Raw genomic sequence first — 26,056 nt, forward strand, 5'->3', positions numbered from 1 at the left:
TCCATGTGGTTACATAGACCTCAGATTACCACATATGCATTATGTGTCTATATCTTTGTCTGCGTAACTATGAAATACTATAAAATAGCGATGGTTGACGTAAACTCTAGCTATCTCAGACAATCCTTTGAATAGATTAGACAGAAAGATGCAAATCATGACCTTTGCCCTGAAATTTAAAAGGGTTGTTGGGAGATTCTGGGAGATGTTGTCCAAATAGGAACTTTTCTAAACTTCAGGATCAGGGTAGACACTCTCCCTGTAACCCATGATTATATCTACAACATGGTATAGTGAGTTGAGCATTGGACTACAAATATGGAGATCAGGATTTGACTCCTTGCTTAGCCATTGCATGAACTAGGGAAATCCACGCACTCATATCCTCAGAGGAAAGCGATGGGGGAAAGTGAAAAGAAAGAGAGAAACTGGCACATTTGAAAAACAGCAGATAAAGTGTAACAACAGGGGATTTATCAGGACTTCCCTGCCAAATCAGGACAGTTGGAGAATATGGAGATTAGTGTTTGTGTTGTGCAGCCAGCTACAAGATCATAGCAAGGTTTGAGACTATCTTCTCCCCAACCCTGTCTTCTAAATGGCCACCAGATTGGGCTACGGGAGACAAGGGATGGAATAGGTGTTGTTCCATCTGGTGGAATTGTATGTTCTGCCAGATGATACAAGATCTCAGTCTATATCAGTGTTTCTCAACCTGGGGGTTGAAACCCCTGGGGGGATTGTGAGGGGGAGTCAAAGGGGTCACCAAAGACCATCAGAAAACACAGTATTTTCTGTTGGTCATGGGGGTTCTGTGTGGGAAGTTTGGCCCAATTATATCATCAGTAGGGTTCAGAATGCACTTTGATTTTAGGTGAGCTAGAAATCTCAGCAACTACAGCTCCCAAATATCAAGGTCTATTTCCCCCCAAACCCCACCAGTGTTGAGCATATTGAGTGTTCATGCCAAGTTTGGTCCAGTTCCATCATTGTTTGAGTCCACAATGGTCTTTGGATGTAGGTGAACTACAACTCCAAAACTCAAGGTCAATGCCCACCAAACCCTTCCAGTATTTTCTATTGGTCATGGGAGTTTTGTGTGCCAAATTTGATTCAAATCCATCATTGGTGGAGTTCAGAATGTTCTTTGATTGTAGATGAACTATAAATCCTAGCAACTACAACTCCAAAATGACAAAATCAATCCCCCCCCCCAACCCCACCAGTATTCAAATTTGGGCATATTGGGTATTTGTGCCAAATTTGGTCCAGTGAATGAAAATACATCCTGTATATCTGATATTTAGTACATTGCAATTCATAACAGTACCAAAATAACAGTTACGAAGTAGCAATGAAAATAATGTAATGGTTGGGGGTCACCACAACATGAGGAACTGTATTAAGGGGTCGTGGTATTAGGAAGGTTGAAAACCACTGGTCTATATGAATGGATAGTTGAAGAGCATTGTTATCCCCTATGGGAATATATATTTTGGGTACAAATCAGATGTGAAAAGTAATGCTGTAGCTACCGCAGTAACAATACAGAGAATCATGGTGGTGAAAGGGTTTTGAGTGTTGGACTGCAACTCAAGACCAGGGTTTGAACCTCCTCTCAACCATAAAACCAACTGTATGGGTGATCTTTGGGCGAGTTACATTCGCTCAACACCAGAGGAAGGCAATGGCAGACAGATCTTACCAAGCAAACCCTGGAATAGCTTTGTCTTAAGGTCACCATAGGTCAGAAACAACTTGAACGTACACAACATAACTGCTTCTCGCTTCAATAACTCTCCTGTATTTCTCCCTCTATAAGGGGCAAAGGCAAATTCAAGGATTGTAGCAGTTGTATCTCCGTAAACTTTGTGTCAGGGGAAAAAGGAGAAAGACTGGCAGAGACAAACGTCAACTAGAACAGTAGCACCATGCAGCAGCTGTTCCCAATTATATTCAGTTAGCCACTTTTAAACACTCTTTCAGTAGAAAATTCTTTGAAGTGTGAAGCTACAATGGGCCCCCTGAGTCGGTAAACATCTACACTTGCCCTGCGGAATGACTTGCTCATCCCTGAACACAACTACTTGACCTTACGTAAATGATTAGAGATTACTAAAATATAAGGAACAACAAAGACTGAGTTGCTGTGAGTTTTCCAGGCTGTATGGCCATGTTCCAGAAGCATTCTCTCCTGATGTTTCACCCACATCTATAGCAGACATCCTCAGAGCTTGTGAGGTCTGCTGAAAACTAGGCAGGTGGGGTTTATATTATCTGTGGAATGTCCAGGGTGGGAGAAAGAACTCTTGGTGGTTTCAGGCAAGTGTGAATGTTGCAGTTGGCCAACTTGATTTGTGCTAAATGGCCTTGCAGCTTCAAAACCTAGCTGCTTCCTGCCTAGGGAAATCCTTTGTTGGGAGGTGTTTTTATCTTTTTTTTATTTCATGCCAAAAGCATTGTATAAATAAGTATAAAACTGGAAAAAAATAGAGGGAGCACAAGTGGCTAAATAATTTTTGACCAAAAAACAGGCAGCAGCAACTGCATTATCTGTGGCTTTAAACAATTCTTCTTCTGTGTATGAGGCAGGACATGATGAGCAAGCCTACAGATGCAGAGTTGTTTGTTGCACAAGGCAGAGGATTCTTCTAGGATGGTAGTGCCATTTTGCCAGGTTGTCTTTTGATCTGTTCACTCCACTTCTGAGTCTGTTCAGGGACTTCCAAGTTGCACATTCTTGGTTTACCCCTGGAGGAAGACCCTTGTGTGTGTGGGGGGGGGGGCATCCAGTTGGAATTGCCTGGTTTAGCTGTCCAGAGAGATACCCTTGCTGTTGCAGGGCAAACATTTAGAGGAGTAGTGGTTTTCGTGAAGTTCTTCCTTGATTTGAGTTTACTAGGAGGCTGGTAGCCATACAGAGGATGGCTTTCACAGTGTTCAACCTTATTTCTCTCACAGTTAGCAGCAACTTCCCATTGTACATGGGGGGGGGGGGGAATGCCAGCTAGCTTGAAGAGTCTATCAACAGGTGTACGTTTGAGACATCCTGTGATTATTCTACATGTTTCATTCAGTGCTATATGCACCTGCTTTGTGTGGACAGACTTATGCCAAACAGAGCAGGCATACTCAGCAGTTGAGTAAGACAAGGCCAGGGTTTATTAATTTGGGGTCTTCTCTCCATGCACTGCCAGTAAGTTTCCACAGGATGCTATTGCGTAAATCTACTTTGTGCTTGGCGTTCATACAGTGTTTCCTAAATGTTAGTGTTCGATCTAAGTTGATGGTGAGATATTTAGAATGGGACTAGTGTTCAAGTTCTTGGCCTTCCTAGGTAACAGGTTGGGAGATGTTAGCTGGCCATGATTGTTTCCTGTCTGGAGTTCCCCTGCTTTTTGAGTGTTGCTCTTTCTTTACTGTCCTGGTTTTAGAGTTTTTTAAAATATTGATAGCCAGATTTTGTTCATTGTCATGGTTTCTTCCTTTCTGTTGTACTTGTCCACATGCTTATGGATTTCAATGGCTTCTCTGTGTAGCCCGACAGAGTGGTTGTTAGCATGGTCCAGCATTTCTGTGTTCTCAAATAATATGCTGTGTCCCGGAGGGGGGGGGGGGTCATCAGATGCTCTGCTATGGCTGACTTCTCAGGTTGAGTTAGTCTTCAGTGCCTTTCATATTCCTTGATTCGTGTTTGGACAATGCTGCTGCGTTTGGTGGTCCCTATGTAGACTTGTCCACAGCTGTATGATATACGGTAGACTCCTGCAGAGGTGAGAGAATCCCTCTCGTCCTTTGCTGAATGTAGCATTTGTTGGATTTTCTTAGTGGATCTGTAGATAGTCCTATGTGGTCAGTGGTTCCTGCTAGACACAATACCATACAAAAGCTGACTGGCACAACCTGGGGATCACAACCAGAAATAGTGAAGACATCTGCCCTTGTGCTTTGCTACTCTGCTGCTGAGTACGCATGCCCAGTGTGGAACACATCTCACCACGCCAAAACAGTGGATGTGGCTCTTGATGAGACATGCCACATTATCACAGGCTGCCGGTGCCTTACACCACTGGAAAAATTACACTGTCTAACAGGTAACTCTAACCCTGACATCCCCCAGGAAATAGCAACCAATAGTGAAAGGACCAAGCCCCCGGCGGCGCAGTGGGTTAAAGCACTGAGCTGCTGAGCTTGTTGATCGAAAGGTCGCAGGTTTGATTCCGGGGAACAGCGTGAGCTTCCACTGTCAGCCCTAGCTTCTGCCAACCTAGCAGTTCGAAAACATGCAAATGTGAGTAGATCAATAGGTACCGCTCTGGCGGGAAGGTAACGGCGCTCCATGCAGTCATGCCGGCCACATGACCTTGGAGGTGTCTACGGACAATGCTGGCTCTTCGGCTTAGAAATGGAGATGAGCACCACACCCCAGAGTCAGACATGACTGGACTTAATGTCAGGGGACTACCTTTACCTTAGTGAAAGGACCAAGGCAGTGACATCTCCATCCCACCCCGTTTGGGTATGAGCCAGTACATCAACAACTTAAATCAAGAAATAGTTTTCTAAGATTTACAGAGACACTTGCTGGAACACCTCAGCAAGCGAGAGTCCAAAAGTGGCAGGCTCAAACTCAGAACCTCATTCAGTGACTGATACCAAATGTGAGATTCACTCCTGGGCACACAGAAAACTGGAAGGCACTGAACAGACTGCGCTCTGGCACCACGAGATGCAGAGTCAACCTTAAGAATGGGGCTACAAAGTGGAGTCTACGACATGCCAGTGTGGAGAAGAGTAAAGCACAGACCACCTGCTGCAATGCAACCTGAGCCTGGGCACATGCACAATGGAAGACCTTCTTATAGCAACACCAGAGGCATTCCAAGTGGCCAGCTACTGGGCAAAGGACATTTAGTATAATGCCCAGTTTTCAAACTTTGGGGTTGTTTTTTTTTTAAAGAAAATCAATACAACTGTTTGGGTTTGCTTCTGATCCAATAAACAGCCAACACACACACGTGTATGTGTGTGGGTGTGTGTATAAAGCTTTGGATAGCAGAAGGAAGGATTCACATCCCTGTGGTGTTTCTTTTGCTATCTGTGACCCTGTTCAAAAGATTTCCCTTCACTTTCTGTCCCTGTCAGACTTGGATTTTGACAAATTTGACTTATTGTGGAAACAAGGAGGGTGAGAAAGCTTCAGTGGAGCCCCCTTCCCCGCATGATAACTCTTCCAGGAGTGAGTTTCCCTTCCCAGGGGTAGATTTCTCCTGTTGCCTCACTTGGAACTATGAGCCGTTCGTAACTGGGGGACTGTCTGTGCAGCCCATGGGACACCAAGTGAGGAATTCCCGGGCTCCAGGTGAGGAGGGGCGGGTCTTCGTGCCCAAGAGGCGTGGTTTTCCACCCAATTTCCCACCTTGTCCCCAGATGCCTGTGGCTTCCCTCCGGTCGAGTTCCCCGACTAATAAACAAGGGCGAAGTTCGGAGAGGGAGGGTGTGGGGAGAAGTCTTGTTCTTTTTTGCCCGGGAGGGACCTCTCGTCGGCGGCGGGGGTCTCCCTTTGGAGGCAACTGGGGGGTGGGGGGGGGGCGCTTCTGCGATGCCCGGCGGGCGGGCGGGCGGGCGGCTTCCACCAAAGCGCGGTGTTGGGTTACAGCGGCAAGAAAATGCAAGCCGAAGATGCCGGCCCGACTTCAGAAGGCTTCTCCGTTGCTTTGCCCCGGAATCCGGGGGACGTGTCGAGCCACTGACTTCAGGCGAGAGTTATGCGCAGGATCCTCCGTTCTCGTGTGAGGGCTGGAGGAGAAAGAGGGAGGGAGGAAGAGGAGGGAAGGAGAGGGAGAAAGAGAGGAAGAGATGGAGGGAGGGGGAGAGGGAGAAAGAGAAAAGGAGAGGGAGGAAAAAGTAGAGAGGAAGAGAGGCAGAGAGAGGGAGAGAAGAAGAAAGAGAGGAAGAGATGGAGGGAGAGAGAGGGAGGGAGGAAAAGAGAGGGAGGGGAAAAGTAGGGAGAAAGAGAGTGGGAGAGAAGAAGAAAGAGAGGAAGAGATGGAGGGAGAGGGAGGGGGATGAGCAACGGAGAGAGAGGGAGAGATTGGGAGAGGGAGAAAGAGAGAGGGAGAGAGGTGGAAAGTAGGGAGAAAGAGAGAGGGAGAGATGCAGGGAGAGAGGGATGGAGGGAGAGGGAGGGAGAAAGAGAGGGAGGGAGGCGATTAAGTAGGGAGGAAGAGGGAGGAAGAAATGGAAGGAAGAGGAAGAGATGGAGGAAAAGGGGGAGAGGAAGAAAGAGAAAGGAAGGAAGGAAAGCAGGGAGAAAGGGAGGAAGAAAGGGGAAGAGATAGAGGGAGGGAGAAAGAGAGGGAGAGGGAGGGGGTTAAGTAGAGAGAGAAAGAGAGGGAGGAAGAAAGAGAGAAAAAGATATGGAGGGAGATGAAGGAAGAGAGGAAGATGGGTTAAAAAGGGAGAAAGAGAGAGGGAGGAAGAAATAGAAGGAAGAGGAAGAGATGGAGAGAGTGGGAGAGAGGGAGAAAGAGAAAGGGAGGGGAAAGTAGGGAAAGAGGAAGAAAGAGAAAGAGAGGAAGTAAAGTAGGGAGGAAGAGAGAGGAAGAAAGAGAGGAAGATGAAGACATACAGGGAGTGGGAGAGAGGGAGAAAGAGAAGTAGAGGGAGGGGTTAAGCAGGGAGAAAGAGGGAGGAAGAAACAGAAGAGGAAGAGATGGAGGGAGTGGAGAGAGGAAGAAAAGAAGAGGGGGGAAAAGTAGGGAGAAAGAGAGGGAGAGGAAAAAAGAGAGGAGGAGGAATAGATGGAGGGAGAAGGAGGGTTAAGTAGGGAGGAAGTGAGGGAGAAAGAAATAGAAGAGGAAGAGTTGGAGGAAGTGGGAGAGAGGGAGTAAGAGAAAGGGAGGGGAGAAAGAGAGAGAGAGAGGAAGAAAGTAAGGAAGATGAAGAGATGGAGGGAGTGGGAGAAAGGGAGAGTGAGGGAGGAAGAGAGGAAGAGATGGAGGGAGGGAGAAGGAGGGAAGGGCTGAGAAAGGGAGAGAGAGAGAGAGACCCCCTCGTGCGTGTGTGTGTGTATGTGAGAGAGAGCGAGCGAGAGCGCGCGTGTTTGGCTCCTCGGGCGAATCAGCGTCCGGGAGCGGCGGCGCGTCACCGAGGCGGACCCTATAAAGGCACCTCCGGCCCCGCTTCTCCGCCAAAGAGACCCCGCCAGGAGCCGGAGCGGTGTGTGTGTGGACGCCTGTGTCGGGTTTTCGGGGGGACGGTCCGCCAGCCGCCCACTTCCTCCCCCTGGCGAGATCCTTGCGTGGGATCCAGGGCTTCCTTCTCCGCGTCTCCCTTCCCTCTTGCCTCCTTTCCCTTTCTTTGAGAATTTGACGGAGGGACAAGAAGCGGAGAGAGAGAGAGAGGTGGGAGGGGGGATGATGATGATGAGGGGAGATTAAAAGCCAAGCGAAGTCTGGACAGTCGAGTGGATTTGCCTCTTGGGGAGCCTCCTGTCGCTTTATCTCTCACTCCGTGGATCTATCTATCTATCCCTGACCGAGAGGTCCCTGCAGGACGTTGAGCTTCGCACGGACGACCAGGCTCAACCCATCGGCGCCAACCTTCCTCTCTGCGGGCGGCGCCCCCTCCCGGACCCGCCCGCTGGCGCCGCCGGAGCCCCTCCGATGCCTCCATCGGACCCCCCTCCGCCTTGGTTGATGGGCGCCCGCCCCCTCCCTCCCCCGGCTGCTCCCCAGGGGCGCCCCCACAAGCAGGTCCCCTCCCGGGAGGGCGGCGCAGACCCTCGAGGACAGGCTGCCTGAGACACCCCTTCCCGCTGCTGCTGCTGCTGCTTCTCTCTTGAGCTCGACGGTCCACAGAGCAGGAGGAGGAGAGGCACCTGCGACCCCTTTGGCTGTTGGCTCGCCCACCCAGCGGAGCGGGGGAAGAAGAGGGGAGGGAGCCCGTCGTGTCCCGGTCCGGGAGGCCGGCGTTCATGTCGCCCCGGGGTCTGGAGAGGCCAGAGCCAAGGTAAGGACCGGAGGGGTTCCCAGGAGGGAGGCCGGGCCCTGAATAGACTTCTTGGAAGGACCCTCGCCGTGAGTTGGGTTGGGACTTGGTTCTGGAGCTGGGGATTGGGAGCAGAGGGTGCGAAACTGGGGGGAACGATGACTTGGGTATGGGAGCCGCTGTGAGTCGAGGCAGTTATCCCACAACGTCAGCCTCGAGGAGACATGGGCCAACTTGGGCCCTCCCTCCTAGTGTTTTGGACTTCAACTCCCACCATTCCTCACAGCCTCAGGCCCCTTCCTTTTCCCCCTCAGCCGCTTAATTACACTGCGTAATTAGTGCATTTTCCAACAGTTGAACTGTCATGGTTCAAGTGTTGGAAAATGCACTAATTACGCAGTGTAGATGCACCCAGAGATGGGGCATGATTCCTGAAAGAAAAGGGCCAACCCCTGCCTGAATCCGGACTAGTACATTTCCCAAATATGTACCAAATATGCTCACTACCTCTGACGATGCTTGCCATAGATGCAGGCGAAACGTCAGGAGAAATGCCTCTAGAACATGGCCATATAGCCCGAAAAAACCCACAAGAACCTAGTGATTCCAGCCATGAAAGCCTTCGACAATACATTTCCCAAATAGTTTCCCAATTCGGTCTCATCTCTTCCTCCTCCTCTTCTCCCTCAACTCCTTTGCCCATTTTGGTTGAGCAGCTTTGTCACCCATTCTGACCTTTTTTGCCAAGGGATTGTTTAGGTTCAAGAGTCCCCTTTCCCCCGCAACAGCCTTGAAACTGGCAATAAAGGTGCACCTACACTCAGAGGTGGCCCTATGTAATTTTCAACGGTAAGCAAACAGTATTTTGGCACCCCCCCCCCCAACCAATCACTGATATATATTTTCTGTTTGTCGTGGGAGTTCTGTGGAGAAGAGGAGGAGGAGGAAGAGATGAGACCGAATTGGGAAACTATTTGGGAAACGTACTAGTCCGGATTCAGGCAGGGATTGGTCCTTTTCTTTCAGGAATCATGCCCCATCTCTGGGTGCATCTACACTGCGGAATTAGTGCATTTTCCAACACTTGAATTGTCATGGTTCTATGCCAGACAACTCGCATATGTCAAGGTCTATTTTCCCCCAAGAGCGCCTCAAGAGCGCCCCTGGGCAAAATCAACTATACTGCAAATGCTTACTTTGCGTAATGGGTTGCCGAGGCTTCCCCCGGACTGCTAGGGCTGTTGTGAGCCGAGGGGGCGCACCTCAAGTGGCGGTCGAGGGGCATTTACAGAGGCGCCTCTGCGCCCCTGGCAAAAGAAAGTGTACTGCGACCGCTTACTTTGCGTAATGTACGAGCCGCCTCTGCCTACACTGTCACCTTAATGCAGTTTGGTACCGCGCTGACTGCCATGGTTCAATGCTTTGGGGTCCTGGGAATGTCTGGGTTCTTTCTCCCACCCCGGACATTACACAGAAATATAAACAGAAAGGAAGAAACCAGGAAAATGAACACAATCTGGCTACCAGTATTTAATAAAAACCTCTAAAATCATATCAGTAAATAAAGAACAACACTCAAAAACAGGGGGATTCCAGACAAGAAACAATCAGGGACAGCTCATCACCTACCAACAAAGGATTCCCCCGGCCACTAAGAAGCCAGATCTTGAAACTGCTAGGCCATTAAATGCTAATCAAGGTGGCCAATAGCAACATTCACATCTACCTCCAACAGACAAGAGTTATTTCTCCCACCCTGGACATTCTACAGTTATATAAACCCAATTTTCCTAGACCTCACAACCTTTGAAGATGCCTGCCATAGATGCAGGCCAAACGTCAGGAGAGAATGCTTCTAGAACATGGCCATACAGCCCGAAAAACCTACAACAACCCAGTGATTCTGGCCATGAAAGCCTTCGACAATACATCCTGGGAATGGTTTTGCCAAGCCTTCTCTGCCAAAGAGTGCTGATACCTCCCTAAACTGTCACTCCCATCGCATAGAGCAGAAGTCTGTCAACACTGCCATATAATCCAGTTCAAATCAAATAATCTGGATTAAGAAATTGGCAGTGTAGATGGGGTCCAATCCTACCTGCTGTGGGCAACCTTAAAGAGGAAAGGATTGGCAAAAGCACCTCCCAGCATTCCTTGCCTAGGAGAAACCTTGTTAAGTTCATGGATTGTTGTTGCCATAAGTCAACGTAGAATCCTAGAGTTGGAAGAGACCTCTTGGGCCATCCAGTCCAACCCCATTCTGCCAAGAAGCAGGAAAATCGCCTTCAAAGCACCCCTGACAGATGGCCATCCAGCCTCTGCTTAAAAGCCTCCACTACACTCTGGGGCAGAGAGTTCCACTGCTGAACAGCTCTCACAGTCAGGAAGTTCTTCCTGGTATTCGGGTGGAATCTCCTTTTTTTGTTATTTGAAGCCATTGTTCCATATCCTAGTCTCCAAAACAAGCTTGCTCTCTCCTCCCTATGACTTCCCCTCACACCTTGATCTATGGTTGCCTCTCAGCCTTCTCTTCTGCAAGGCTAAACATGCCCAGCTCTTTAAGCCACTCCTCATAGGGCTTGTTCTCCAGTCCCTTGAAGGCACATAAGTACACTTTGAAACCAGAGGACTCTCTGAACAGAAATAAATGACTCATTTGGGTGTTTGTCTTAGCTCCTCTCATAAGTGAAAATAAGCCCAGGTCCTGCTGGCTAGGGGATTCTGGGAATTGGAGGCCAGCAAAAACAAACTTTCTTAAGTCCTGGGATGTAAAAATCCTGAGACTTTAGGAAGGGCAGGCTAAGGAGGGGGTTCATCACCCTATTAGTTTATGTTGCATTTCTGGAGGCCGAGAAAAATACCTGAAAGTCTACTTCAGGTGCATATGCACTGTGGAATTAATTCAGTTTGACACCACTTTAACATCCACCGCTTGCCCAATGCTAAGGAATTTCTTGGTGGGAAGTTCCTTAGCATTGGGTGTTGTGGTTTTACAAGTAGTGCTGGGGCTAACCAATCTACAACACCCATGATTCCATACCATTCAGCCATGGCAGGTAAAGTGGCATCGAACTGCGTTAATTCTGCATTGTAGTCACACCAACACCACAATTCAGTGGGTTGTCCATGCAGTTGCCCCATTAGCTGGCTCCATGTTTTGAATATAATATAAACCATACCTACAAATCTTCCATGAAGATTTTTGAGAGTGGTGCTCCATCTTCATTATTGACTTCAGTATACATATAGCCTCATGACTCTATGCTTACTTTGTGTATGATTTGTCTCATTGTATGTATCCCTGAAGCCTATATACAGTGGTACCCTTGTTCAGACCTGGAACTGTTACATTTGAGAACGGTTTCTCCTTTTGATTTTGTTTTGGGCCACTGAATTGAGCTATGTACTCGGGATTTTGTTAAATAGCATACTGTATGCTCTTTTGACATTATATTTTGACATTACACATAGATTGTTTTTTGTTTGTGCTGATACCCTACAAGTACTCTGGGATATTGTATAGTTTTCCTGGGGGAAAGCATGAAGTTTTTGAAGAATCCTGCAGACAGCATGAACCCCTAACTTCTCCATAATCTTGTTTTGTTTTGTTTTTCGCTTTTTGTGCTCAACTGGCTGTACACACCTGCCTAGCTCTCCTTCTGTTTTTATGCGCATGCACAAAAGAGCACGGGGAAACAATTGGGTTGAATTTGAAAGGTATCTCTGTGGTTATGATGAGACTTCAATTGCACAGGGCAGAGGCATCCACTTTCTGTTTAATAGCAAAGGGAGTGAGTGGTTGGTCTCGACTGCCCTCTAGCGACAGGTTCAATATAGCAGCTTCAAGAGGGTAAATAATATTAAGCAAGCCTACAGTAATCTATTGGCAAGTATTATTATTATTATTATTATTATTATTATTATTATTAGCTTTATTTATACCCCGCTAACATCTCCCAAAGGACTCGGTGCGGCTTACAAGAGGCCAAGGCCCAACACATCAATAAAACGACAGCATAACAAATACAACAATAAATAAACTCATAAAGCAAAGCAATAAACATTAAAACAATAACAATAAGCATTAGACAGTAACACCACGACTCATTTCAAAACTAAGGCCGGGTCAAATGTAATAAATAAAATTTAATTTTTTTTAAAAAATGCTGGACGTGACAGGTGAAATGGATAGGTTTTTGGAGATAGGTACGTGTGCAGACAATCTTAAATCTCTAGTAGAGTGCATTTGGGACATGATGCTAGGAGTTTCCTATTCTGGGAAGGCACATTGGAACAGCCACGTCTTCAAGCTCTTCCTAAAGACTGCCAATGTTGGGACTTGTCTGATGTCCTTGGGGAGAGAGTTCCAGAGTCAGGGGGCTACCACAGAGAAGGCCCTGTCCCTCGTCCCCACCAAACATGTTTGCGACGCAGGTGGGATCGTGAGCAAGGCCTCTCCAGATGATCGGAGAGATTGTGTGGGTTCATATATGGAGATGCGGTCACGCAGGTAGGCGGGTCCCAAACCGTATTTGGTGTATGCTTTGTGCAGAAGGGATTTTCAGAGTGCTGGCCCAAGGTGTGTTGTGCAGGCACAATTTGTATTATGCTTTCAAGTCACCTGTCAATTATGGCAATCTTATGGATTTCATAGGATTTTCCATAGGTGAGGACTACTCGGAGGTGGCTTGCCACAAATCTCTGGAAATTAGATTTGTTGGTGGTCCCCCATCCATGTACTAACCAGAGCTGACCCTGCTTAGGTACCAAGATCAGACAGGATCTGGTGCCTTCGGGATATTATTTAGTCCTTTGGGTTTTAGAGCCTTTGCAGATGGGAACCAGGATAGGTGTAGCCAAGCAGCATCCGAGTAGTCAAAGTGGCATACGTCACTAATGAGGAAGAACACACAAATGAGGAATAGCTCTACATCAGGCATGGGCAAACTTGGGCCCTCCAGGTGTTTTGGACTTCAATTCCCACAATTCCTAACAACCCCAGGCCCCTTCCTTTTCCCCTGAGGCTGTTAGGAATGGTGGGAGTTGAAGTCCAAAACACCTGGTGGGCCCAAGCTTTCCCATGCCTGCTCTAGATTGTAATATTAATGCAGTTTGACAGCACTTTAACCCTCATGGTTCAACCCTATGGAATCCTGGAAGTTGTAGGTTGATGAGGCACTAGTACTCTTTGGCAGAGAAGGCTAAAGACCTCCGGAAACAACTCCCACGAACCATGAGGTGGTGTCAAACTGCAATAATTGTACACTGTACATAGATGCACCCTTGGATTGGCTGCAGCGGTTTGCTTTTGCCCGAGGCTGTATCTACACTGCCATAGAATCCATGTTCTGAAATCAGAGTATCTGCTTTGAACTGGATTATGTGAGTCCAACCTGCCCTATAATCCAGTTCAAAGCAGATAATCGGATTACATTATATGACAGTGTAGATGGGAAGGGCCAGATTCCAAACCTTATTGAATTAATATGTTTTATTGACACATCTTAACAATATTGTACCCTATCTTGAGCATGAGGAGAGGCAGATAACAAATTATTTTTACGATTTGAATACAAAATAAGACAAGTTTAGCAATCCTCAATTCACTTCTGAAATTATAAATAAATAAATAGCAATTGAAATATATTTCAGACAAAGGGGGAAAGTAGTGAGAGAAACTGGGACATTTTTAAAGCAGCTTTAAAAGTATGATGACAAAGTGAATGACATGAAGTCCCATTTCAGGAAGCAGAGCGTTTGGAGTTGGCAATGAGACGAATCCATCCTTTGCTTGTGTGGCGCTTGGGGTTTCAGTTAAGATGGGTCCTAGTGCTGGGCTATGTTGTCACAACCATGAAGGAGGAGACTGTGACGTCACTGAAAGCATGCACTGGATCACCACTGAATGAATGGCCATTCTTTCATCCTTGGGATTTTAAAAAATAATTTACTGATCAAAATATGTGCTTTCCAAATAGCTTTTCCTGATGGGAAATTGGCTTTTGACAGTGTCAATACTGAAATATGCATGTTTCCCTAGTCTCTGCCTCTAACTATTTTGTGACAGAGGGGAAGGCACAACCCAGCCCCTCAATTAATAGTTTTGACTTTCTGGTTTCTAGATGTTCCCACATTACCCGAGTGTTGATTCAAATAACCCAGCTCAAAGCAGATATTGTGAGATTTTCTGCCTTGATATTCTGGGATAAAGTGAACCCTAAAATATCAAGGGAGAAAATCCCACAATATCTGTTTTGAACAGGGTTGTCTGAGTCCACACTGCCATATATTCCAGTTCAAAGCAGATAATGTTGGATTTTATTCAGCTGTGTAGAAGGGGTCCTAGATGTCTGGTAATCTTTTCCCATTATGTACTTGCTTGGACAGTGTCTTCATGTTTATTTTGTGACGAATCAGGGGAAAAAGTGATTTCTTGGGAACTGTAAATTAGGTTAGGGACGCATGTGGTACTCCTAAAAGATGCAAGGGCAGAAACCAGTTAGCAATATAGAAGCTAGTTAGCAATATAGTGCTAGTTAGCAATATATGCTAGTTAGCAATATAGAAACCCTACTTGCAGAAACGGTCATTGGGCGCCTTTATTTTTTATTATTTATTTATAAATTATTTATTTATGTATTTATTACCTCTCTTTTCAGCCCGAGGCAGGTCACAGCACAACATAGTTAAATACATCTGTGAAATCACATATTAAAAAGTAGTTAAAATGCAACCGTTTTTTTCATGCCAGAAGTGGCTTGAGAAACTGCAAGTCGCTTCTGATGTGAGAGAATTGGCCGTCTGCAAGGATGTTGCCCAGGGGATGCCCGGATATTTTACCATTCTGTGGGAGGCTTCTCTCATGTCCCCGCAAGGGAAGCTGGAGCTGACAGACCATGAGAGCATACATCAAAACATATTTATTTCAGATATTTCTACCCCACCTTTCTCCGCGGCTGGAGCCAAAGTGGTTCAGAGCATATAAAACACATAATATCAACAATAAAACATAAAATTCAAAAATTAAAACATATAAAAACACATCTATGATAAAAATCAACTTCCACCTCCCCCATTTCAGCCCCTCAATAAATAGCCGTAAACCTTAAAACTCAACCCATTCCCATGGCACATGTCTTAGTTAAAGGCCTTCTTGAAAGTACACATATTAAAACACATGAGTCAAAAGTTAAAGCATAATAAACATAAAAGTCATACTTAAAGCTGATGGGTAGACCTGGCGGAAGAGATAGGTCTTAAAATCTGATAGTTCAGATCTCTTTATATGTTTGTTTACCAAGAAGGTTGCTTCCACCCCTTTTGATTGATCCGCTTAAAGACCATTCACATGACATGCATTGAAAACCACTATATATGTATTAGTCGATGCATGCATGTGTACTTATATGCACAAGTATGCATTCACAAAATGATAGGAATCAGAGTTTTCATATTCACTGTACATGGCAGAACAGTATTATAATATAATATTATAACAAGGAACCCTCAGTGGCGCAGTGGGTTCAACCCTTGTGCCGGCAGGACCGCTGACTGAAAGGCCAGCGGTTCGAATCCAAGAAGCGGGCTGAGCGCCTGTCCATCAGCTCCAGCTTCTTGTGCGGGATCATGAGAGAAGCTTCCCACAGGATGGTAAAAACATCTGGACATCCCCTGAGCAACGACCTCACAGTCAGCCAATTCTCTCATAACAGAAGCCACTTGCAGTCTTCAAGTCACTCCTGACACGAAAAAAATTATAATATACCTTAATATGTCTAGAAATGACATATTTTATCAAATGTAGGTACGGTAAATGAAACAGCAGTGCTGGTCATACTTGTACCTTGCTTTTGCAAATGAGGTGTGCCAAGCATCAGTGTCTACCTTGGGGTGACGGTATGTGGCTCCTGGCCATTTCCTGTGACATGTGGAGCTCCCCACGCCTGGGATTCCCCCCTACACAGAGAGAGACAAAAGAGAATTAAATAAAGCTCATTATTTCTGTCCCATGACGAGCAGCAAACTTGTTCTACTATATAATTTGCTCTTTTCACCCAGAAAGCCCTCCAAGTATGCCAGAGAAAATGTGCACTTTGCCAGGCAGTTCTCCTATGCAAGGCTGTGCCAGAGAGCCCTGGCCAAATGTGAGCCATGTCAACACTTGTCCATGGGCTCCACAGCAGAATCCTAACTATGCAAACGATTGGATAAAGGAACAGTTGCCCAGGAAAGTTATGGCATTACATTCAACTGACATTTCAGGCTGAGAAATGCTGGGCAAAGCAAAGAAGTAGGCTAGCGTGTCTATCAGATGATGCCTAACTTTTCTCCAGAGGAGAAGTTCTGGAAGCTAAGCCCTATGAGGAACAACCTACGGAGCTGGGTATGTTGAAGAGATGGCTGGTAGTTGGCTGGGTATGTTGAAGAGATGGCTGATAGTTGTTTTCAAATATCTGAATGTACGTAGAGCAAGCTTGTTTTCTAATGCTCCGGAGGTTAAAAGACGAATCTTTGGGTTTGGGTTACAAGAGATTCCACATAAACTTTAGAAAGATTTATTTTATTTCAATAGCTAGTTGACAGTAAAAGAAGTTGCCTTGAAGGGTGATGTATGTCCTTGTTTGGAGGTTTTAAGCAGAGGTTGGGTGACCATCTTTCAGGAGTGTTTTAGTTGTGTATGTCAACATGGCAGGGTTTGGACTCAGTAGTTCAATGGTCCTTGCGGTCCATTCAAACTCTGCAATTCTGTCTGAATGGTTGTTTTTCTAAGAATGTAGTGCATGATAAACCAGTTAAATAAGAGTATTTGCATAAGCTGTTGTATATTTGTATACTTTTTTATCATGTCAGAAGCAACTTGAGAAACTGCAAGTCACTTCTAGTGTGAGAGAATCTGCTGTCTGCAGAGACGTTGCCTAGGGGATGCCTGGATGTGTTACCATCCTTGTGGGAGGCTTCTCTCATGTCCCCGCATAAGAGCTGGAGCTGACAGATGGGAGCTCACCCTGTCTCGCGCATTTGAACCGCTGACCTTCAGGTCAGCAGTTCAGCCAGCACAAGGATTTAACCCATTGCGCTACTACAGCTCCCTTGTGTACTTATGATTGAAGTACTTGAGTAGAATTGAATGTCTGTGGGTTGTAAATAAATCTTTGTTAAAATGTATCTTTGAAGTTTCCCTTGTTTCAGTTGTGGTTCTGAACACAAGGGGTTGTGAAACACATTGGACTGTAATACACAATGTTCTTCACCATTAGCTATGCTGGCTAAGGATTATGATATTTCCAGTCCAACAAGACATGGAAGTTTGCAGTTTGCACATCTCAGGCCCCTTCTATGCTGTCATATAAAATCCAGATTATCTGCTTTGAACTGTATAAATTTGCAGTGTAGACTCATGTAATCCAGTTCAAAGCAGATAATGTGAATTATTTTCTCTGATAATCTGGATTATATGGCAGTGTAGAAGGGAGCTCAGTTTCCAGATTCATTATTCCAAGTCTTGTTTTCCTCCATTCTAATTTTGAACACAGACCAGGGAAGGAGTTCTATCTCAGTCATGTTTCATACTAGACAGCTGTAACATTTTTGGTCGTCATAATGGCATTCTGTAAAATTGTAGGCATTCGTAGTTGGGTGAAATGTTCTGCTTTAATGCCTCTTTCCAAATGATAATCCCAAGATCCCATAGAATGGAACCATAATAGTATAAATGGAATTGTCATAATTTTGCAGTGTGAAAGAGTTGTAACTGATGTGCAATGCAGCAATCTGACATTATATACCATACATGATATAATTCTTCAGGTCATCTACCCTAAGGTAGATGACCTGATTTCAGTAGAATCTCTTATATAAAGGATTTAAAGATGTGTTTTTCTTATTTTGGGGATGACTGACCTTTGAATCCAAACTGGATTACAGGCAACTGTAATGGATAGAGTTAAAGTAAGCTAGAAAGAGGGTGCTGCCATTTGATAAAGAGAATTATAATACACGTTTGCATGCAAAACGTCTCAAATTCACTTTCTAGTATCCATATGTGTGTGTGTGCGCGTGCGTGTGCGTGCGTGTGTGCGTGCACACACAAGTATCCAGTAGACTCTAGGGCAGTGATGAACAACATGATTAGCCAATTATTTATACTGTAAAGCATTACACTGATTATAATTGTAAGGGCTGGGAGGTGGAGTTGGTGAGAGTGACTTTTTGTGTTCAGTGAGATGTTAGCGGCGAAAGTGCGTGTTGTGCATATGCACATGCTGCAATGTGTACGATGTAAAGGCTATGTGTATATTTATATGTCTGCTGAGATGTGGGTTAGTGAAAGTGTATCTGCCAAAGTGCTGAGGTTCAAAGAGGCCCCACAAAGCTTTGGATAGTTATTTTGAACTACAGCATCCAGAATATTGCAACAACATTGGCCCATGGCCATCCTGGCTGCTGGCAAGACTGCTGAGGCTGTAGTCCCAAAAGTAATATTTCCAAGGTGTTGTCAAAGGCTTTCATGGCTGGAATCACTGGGTTGTTTTGAGTTTTCCGAGCTGTATGGCCATGTTCCAGAAGCATTGTCTCCTGACATTTAGCCTGCATCTAATATTGAATGCAATATTCCTGCTTCTTGGCATGGATGGCCCATGAGGTCTCTTCCAACTCTATAATTCTATGATTCTATGGCAGGCATCGCCAGAGGTTGTGAGGTCTGACCTCAGAACCTGTGAGGATGCTTGCCATAGATGCAGGTGAAACATCAGGAGAGAATGCTTCTGGAACATGCCCAAAAAGCCCAGAAAACTCACAACAACCCAGTTCTCTTCTTTTAGCATCAGTTTTCCTTATAAGTAATAACTTCTACAAAAAAAGAAAAGTTTCACAGCTTAATGATACCTGGGCAGTACCCGTTCTATGATCTGGGAACCAGATGTTCATGTTCCAGAAGCATACCATAGCCATATTACAGAAGCATTCTCCCCTGACCTCACAACCTCTGAGAATGCCTGCCATAAATGTGGGTGAAATGTCAGGAGAGAATGCTTCTGGAACATGGCCATACAACCTGGAAAACTCACAGCAACCCTAACATTTCCAAGCTTGAAGAGGGAAAAGGAAGACAGAGTGTATTTGTTTATGGAGCCCCTTCCTCATAAAAATACATTATTATTATTATTATTATTATTATTATTATTATTATTATTATTATTATTATTATGTTTATTTATACCCCACTTTTTCTCTCCACAAGGAGACTCAAAGCATCTTAATTTTGCAAAGTTTTTAAAAGAGCAATACACAACAGCTGAAAGTCGTGATATGCAGGTTTGATAAGCAACACCCATTACCAGTTTTGTGTTCTACCTAGACAGTAAATAAAAGGTTACAGTTTATTTAGTACTGTGTTTCTCTGTAACATTGTCCATATTCATTCATTACATGATGCATGCATTTTTGGTTGTATGAAGGCCAACCCCCCATAAATATGGGATTTGTGGTGGGACCTGATTCAGCTTTTCCAATCCTTATATAGGGAACATCCCTTATAATAAGGAACACCTGACAGCCCTGAGTTAAATGCAATTTTCAAATTAACAGGAAGGAAATCGAGTGCAAGAGGAAAGCAATGTTTTGGTGGTTCTTGTTATTTCTGTTTCTGCAACTTTTTCACTGACCTTCTGAAAACCACAGGTTAAGAACTCCTGAGGCAGAGGAAATACCTTTGCCCGGAAATCTTGGCGAGCCTCTGCCTTTTACAATAATAGGTTAGATGAACCAGTATTCTGTCTTGGAACATTTTTCACTACTTTGCTGTACATTTAATACCGTTTGGGGTTGCTTAGATTGACCATCTGACAGCCACATATTAAACTGTGTGACAATTAAATTCAGTAGGTATGCCTGAGTTCATATTGAGGGAAGGTGTATTACACTGAATTTCATTTTTGTAATGTTCACACATGCTCGTAGTCTTAAAACGCATGCTATTGTAATAGCATTCAAAGACATACCTATCTTAGTCTTGTTTTTGCATAAAAAGATATGAAGGAATCTAATAGCACTTTTGAGTTACTGAAAGTTTTTGCTAGAATTTTTTCCTCCGTTTACTGTATTTCTTCAATTGTAAGACACCACTGATTGTAAGGTGCATACTATTTTTAGGATCACCAACAGAAAAAGTTTTATTGATATATATATATATATATATATATATATATACACACACACACACACACACACACATACAGAGAGAGAGAGAGAGAGTAGAGTCTCACTTATCCAACATAAATGGGCCAGCAGAACACTGGATAAGCGAAAATGTTGGATAATAAGGAGGGATTAAGGAAAGGTCTGTTAAACATCAAATTACGTTATGATTTTACAAATTAAGCACCAAAACATCATGTTTTGCAACAAATCAAAAGAAAAAGCAGTTCAATACATGGTAACATTATGTAATAATTACTGTATTTACAAATTTAGCACCAAAACATTTCAATGTATTGAAACAGCTGAGGATCCGAGCGCTGGGTAATACCAAATGTTGGATGAGTGAAGGTTGGATAAGAGAGACTATACTGTTTAAGCACCTGCAATTCTAAGACACACCCCATTTATTGAAGAGATACAGTTTCAGAGGTTCTACTAGAATCATTGAATCATTGACCTTGTAGGCCATCCAGTCTAACCCCATTCTGCCAATAAGCAGGAAAATTGCCTTCAAAGCACCCCAGACAAATGGCCAGCTAGCCTCTGTTTAAAAGACTCCAAAGAAGGAGCCTCCACTACACTCTGTGGCAGAGAGTTCCACTGCTGAACAGCTCTCACAATTAGGAAGTTCTTCCCAATGTTCAGGTGGAATCTTCTTTCCTATTAGATTATTTTATATCTTATTAACCCATTCCCATAGCTAGTTAAGCAAAGCTGGGAATTAAGTTCACTTATGACCCCATCAGATGAGTCTTCGGCAGTGTAGTAGAACACTTTCACCCCAGTTGAGCCACAGAGCACCATGCCACCCATCAGACAATGTGGGTTCACTTCTAGCAGGACTCTGAGACTCAACTGGTGTGTAAGTATTCTATGATGCTGTATCCAGAACACAGAGCCTTCCCATGTACCGTTTAAATCAACAGGGCCAGAACAGGGGGAAGCCACATGGTGACACTTCACCACGTGTGATGGGGAAGCCTCACTGCAGGCGGGAAGCAAGCATTGGGATTGCCCTGCTGCCCTGCTGATTTACTACGGAGGCTGGCGAATTGCCTACAGGTCCTTAGATGAGGTCCTTAGAAAAACTGAAGGCTAGACAGGGCATCTTCATGTTTTTCCAGTCATGGCCCATTTCCACCCAATACATTTTTTCGTGATTATTTTTCACATGACCTCAGTGTATAAAATTGGCATTAAAATCAAACATTGATTTATAATAGCTCTGTATTTTGAAGGCTTGCTAAACAAGCTACTTTCCCTTTTTATGAAGTACACCTGAAGCATCTTCTGCAGAGTCCACCCTAAACACTGCATGTTGTGGCTAACAGATTTGTGTAAATGGGTGACGTTCAGAAACCTTTTACTGTTGCCAATTTTTTGTAACCTCAACATTGTGCTAAAGGGACCGCATTTGGGGTCATGAAACACAGTTTAAAAAGCAGTGGGCTAGACCTTATCAAATCCATTAATCTAATTTTTTATCCTTTATTTCATCCAGTGGGATATCACATCCCTTAATCTTAGTTCAAACATAATTGTTGTTTTTGTTACATAACTTCAAGTTGAATCTGATTTATGGTGACCCTGTACTAGAGGAGGTTTGCCATTGCCTTCCTCTAAGGATAATTGAGGTTGACTTGCTCAAATGGGTTTCTATGGCTGAGCTGGGATTCATACCCTTGTCCCCTGGATTCCTAGTCCAGCACTACACCAAGATGGCCCCTCTAGTTAGAGGCTATTATCATGCTATTCATTTTGTGTGTAGTAGCCCATAGGAAAATACACACTTAGGGGAAATTGTTCTCTTGCTGTTGTCTCTCATGTCTAAAGGATGGGTGACATGTACTTCATGATGCTTGAGGGAGAAATATCACTCTCCGAGAAGTGATTCTATTGACCCCTGAAATGGAATCAGCTGTGTGGTTTTCAGAGCTGGAATCTGGCCTGGGCCATTTTATGCTTCAGATGGTGGAATGAGTGAAGTACAGTTATCCAGGGGCTCTAACGCATATACAGAGTACACTTGCAAATGGAAATTTCACCAATAGAAGAAGTGGGCTATAGCAGATACCAAATAAAACTAGTTAGTCTTCCTTTAAGATGCCATAAACCTATTTGGTTGTTTGGGGGTGTTTACTCTTAGGAAGACAGCAACAGTTATAGTGGAAGGAGCTCAGAGCCTGCATCCCCTTTGGCACCTCTGTGTAGAAAAGGGGCATTTAAGATCTTATTGGAGTGTAGCCCGCATTATTAGTTATTATAAGCTATGCTGAGTATTGGAGTCACAGGCCAATAACACCCTGTTGTTGTTGTTGTTGTTGTTGTTGTTGTTGTTGTTGTTGTTGTTGTGTGTCTCAAGTCATTTCTGTTTTATGGCAACTCTAAGGCAACCCTGTCATGGCAAGAGTTGTTCCGGGGGGATTGCCTTTGCCTTCTTCTGAGACTGAGAGAATGCAGGGATATAAATCAAAGTAGCAGGACTTTGAAAAGTAACTTTCTGGAGGACAGTTCTCAGAATAGCTAACGTAACCAATGGCTATGTTGACTCTCAGATTTGGGGAGTTATTGTCCAGAATATGTTTCCAAGCTATGCTTGAAGATGAGGCTGATAAACAAGATTACTGAAGAGCAAGTTCCATAAGACAGGGTGGAACATACCTCAAACAGCAATGTGCAAGTTTGCATTTGGATATATATTCAAGGATTCAAGATGCCAGCCTTATAAACTAGGAATCAGTTGATAGGTGAGATGCTGCCCTTACTGCGTGATGATTGGTTCTATGCAAGGTGCCACCTGGCTTCTTTTAAAACAGTCCAGTTATTAAGAACTGAAGGAGGCCCTTCTAAGAAGACTAATAAGCCTTTTTGTCAGTCATGAGAAAAGGGGCTTTTTTCTCTCTCATCCTCCAGTTATGTAATACAGCCAGCCCTTCACGTTTCTGGATTTGAACTTTGCAGATTTGATTATAAATGGATTTGAAAAAAAAAGTTTCCTCTGGGAATATCTTGGTCCTCTAGTGCAATTCTACATGCAACTTCCACCAGACGTCGATCATACATTAATTCTTATTTCCTAAAGAGGACACCTTTTTAGGAGTCTCCAAGTCTTCCAGTATGATACTGTGGTCAACTTCTGGCTAAAGTTGACTATAGAGTCATAGAATCATAGAGTTGGCTTTTTCAGATAAGCCACCATTTACTAAAGCAACAGAAATACAATAAAAATGTCAAAACCCTGCTCAAAATGTTGGAAAGCATTTAAAGGAATATAAATAGGGGCCATCAGATCCAAACCCCTGCCAAGAAACAGGACAATCACACTCAGAGCATCTCCAACAGATGACCGTCCAGCCTCTTTAAAAGCCATGCGCTTCCAGCTTCACAGATGACTTCTTGGTTTCCCCCAGCCATCCCTGTTCCCATTTTATCAGGCATGACTGTAACCAATATAATGTTTTGTGAATGAAAGTCTCTGGTTCTTTGATGTGAAAGCCAAAGGGTCCTAGAAATTCCTAGAACCTCATCACTCAAAGAATTTTCAGCATCCTAGGAAAGTTATGCCCTAGTTGAATGATGGACCCCCCCCCCCCAGCACACAATGTAGCCTCTCTTCCAGTGAGACTCAGTTGCTCAATTTGGGTGGCAGTGTCCTAGGACACTACACAGGTAACACAGTAGCCTCCTCGTTGTTCCATTAGGAACAATGGGGCTACCACAGGGGGAAGTCACACAGTGATGCTTCCCCATGTTTGATAGGGAAGTGTCGCTGTTGGCAAGGCGCGGGGCACCGGGATTGCCCCGCTGTCCAGCAGATTTGCCACAGAGGCTGGTGAATCAGCACAGGGAACCTCATCAATGTGATGAGGTTCCTATAGAGGTGTTTTCTCAGGTAAAAGGGTATTTATTTATTCATGGTTTCCCCCTTTTTGAAAGGGACTGCAAATGTGGAGGGCTGTCTTTACTTTCTCGACAAATGCAATCTTGCTGTTTTGGACCACAGCCCCCAGAATCCCTAAGCCATCATAGCCAACTCAGAGTTTAATTAGAAAACACAAACATTTACAAGTTTGGGGCTTTGCTTGTTTGTCTTTGGGGAAAACTATCTTTCAGAAATAACCCCTGTACAGTACAGTCAATGATAAGGAATGCAGGGAGTTATGGTTGAACACCATCTGATGGCCCCTATTTATATACCTTTAAATGCTTTCCAACATTTTGAGCAGGGTTTTGACATTTTTATTGTATTTCTGTTGCTTTAGTAAATGGTGGCTTATCTAAAAAAGCATGGCATTGATTTGTTAATCAGAAAATAAAGCAAACAAGTTTCCCGAGGAACCTCGCAAGGGTTTAACGACATCTATTCCTGGTGTTTCAAAATTCCAGGCCAGGGCCAATTGCAGGTTTTAACCCAGTACTTGGAAGTAGTATTCTGCCAAAATTAACAAGAGTAAACAAGCATTTGAAACTCTGCAGGGGGAACATTGCCCTCTACGTGTGTAGTTTCGGCCGATCTAATTGGTTCAGGATGTGCTGCCAGTCGGGTTAAATCCAATCGTCTCATCTTCAATGGGTTGCGGATGAGGCTGTAATCCAGTTGAAATCCAAGCACTGGGAGAGGTGTTGGATCTCCGTGTCATTTAGATTTCATGTCCTTTGCCTTAGAAGCCCTAATCCAGACTTTGAGGAGAAAGAGTGTGGTCATTCCATTGTGGAACTTACAAACATTACTTTTTGGGGCTATAATTTTCCAGCATGGTTACTAGTCAGGTTGGTGGAGAAATTCTGGCTGGTGCAGAGCTCCTCCTCCAGAAAGAAATCCTTTCCCCTTAGCTCTGTGGGGTTTTTTTTTTTCTCATGTCAGGAGTAACTTGAGAAACTTCAAGTCACTTCTGATGTGAGATAATTGGTTGTCTGCAAGGATGTTCTCTAGGGGACACCTGGTTGTTTTACCATCCTGTGGAATGCTTCTTTCATGTTCCTGCATGAGAAGCTGGATCTGACAGGTGGGAGCTCACCACACTCCTCGGATTCGAACTGCCAACCTTTTGGTCAGTAGTCCTGCCAGCACAACCCATTGCACCACCAAGGGCTCCTAGCTCAGTAGTGAAGCGATAGGTACTCTGCACACACACAATTATACTCTTCCATCATTACAATGCCATACCTTGGCTGTAGAGATAGTAAGGGGTATTAGTGTGCCACATAACCAATGTTGACCTATGACAATCCAATCTTAGGGTTATTTTTGGAAGATTTACTCAGTGGAGGCTTGCCACTACTGTTTCAATAGGCAAAGAGTGCTTCTACACAGACACTATCATGTAGTTTCAAGCTGGCATGAGGGCGGGGTGTCCAAAAAATGCACACCCCCAATGCACTCCTTAGCTCAGATTAAACCAGAAACAGCATATAAAAAAACCACTAGAAAGTCCAAAATAGGCCTGAAAATGTGCTGCAACTGATCAGAGTATATCCCATACAGGGCTTGATTTGATACTGGAAAATGCAGAGCAAATATTAAGACACCATTAAGACTAAGGCACTTCTAAAAATGCCAAAACACAGCTGTCTAGAAGGTAAACAATTACTCCCCCGGGAGAGGAAACCACATCATTCCCATGGGAACCCTCACTTTCCACCCCTTTGTTCTCATTTTCTGTGCCTTGTTATGGTCAAATGGACATGGATATGCACATCAGTTCATCTCAAAGGACTGGTTAAGGGGGGGGGGGGGGGAAGCATTTTCCAGACCCTGTCTAGCTGTAGATAGTGCAATTCCTGGATTCAATTCCGAGCCACAATTAGTAGATCTTGTGGCCACCGTCCCAGCCTCCAACCTAGTGTTTTTGTGTAGGCACGG

General features: G+C 44.5%; 1 protein-coding gene across 1 annotated transcript in view; it reads left to right on the top strand.

Annotated features, from left to right (window-relative positions):
- The first annotated feature begins 7,809 nt into the window (after nt 1–7,809).
- GDNF (glial cell derived neurotrophic factor) overlaps nt 7,810–26,056 on the top strand; it is a 44,218-nt gene continuing 25,971 nt past the window's right edge. Inside the window, exon 1 of the mRNA XM_060761408.2 lies at nt 7,810–8,013. The gene's annotated coding sequence lies outside the window, so the exon portion shown is untranslated. The remainder of the gene's footprint in view (nt 8,014–26,056) is intronic.

This window comes from Anolis sagrei, chromosome 2 (genome assembly GCF_037176765.1).
Source record: "Anolis sagrei isolate rAnoSag1 chromosome 2, rAnoSag1.mat, whole genome shotgun sequence".
NCBI classification, from domain to species: domain Eukaryota; kingdom Metazoa; phylum Chordata; class Lepidosauria; order Squamata; family Dactyloidae; genus Anolis; species Anolis sagrei.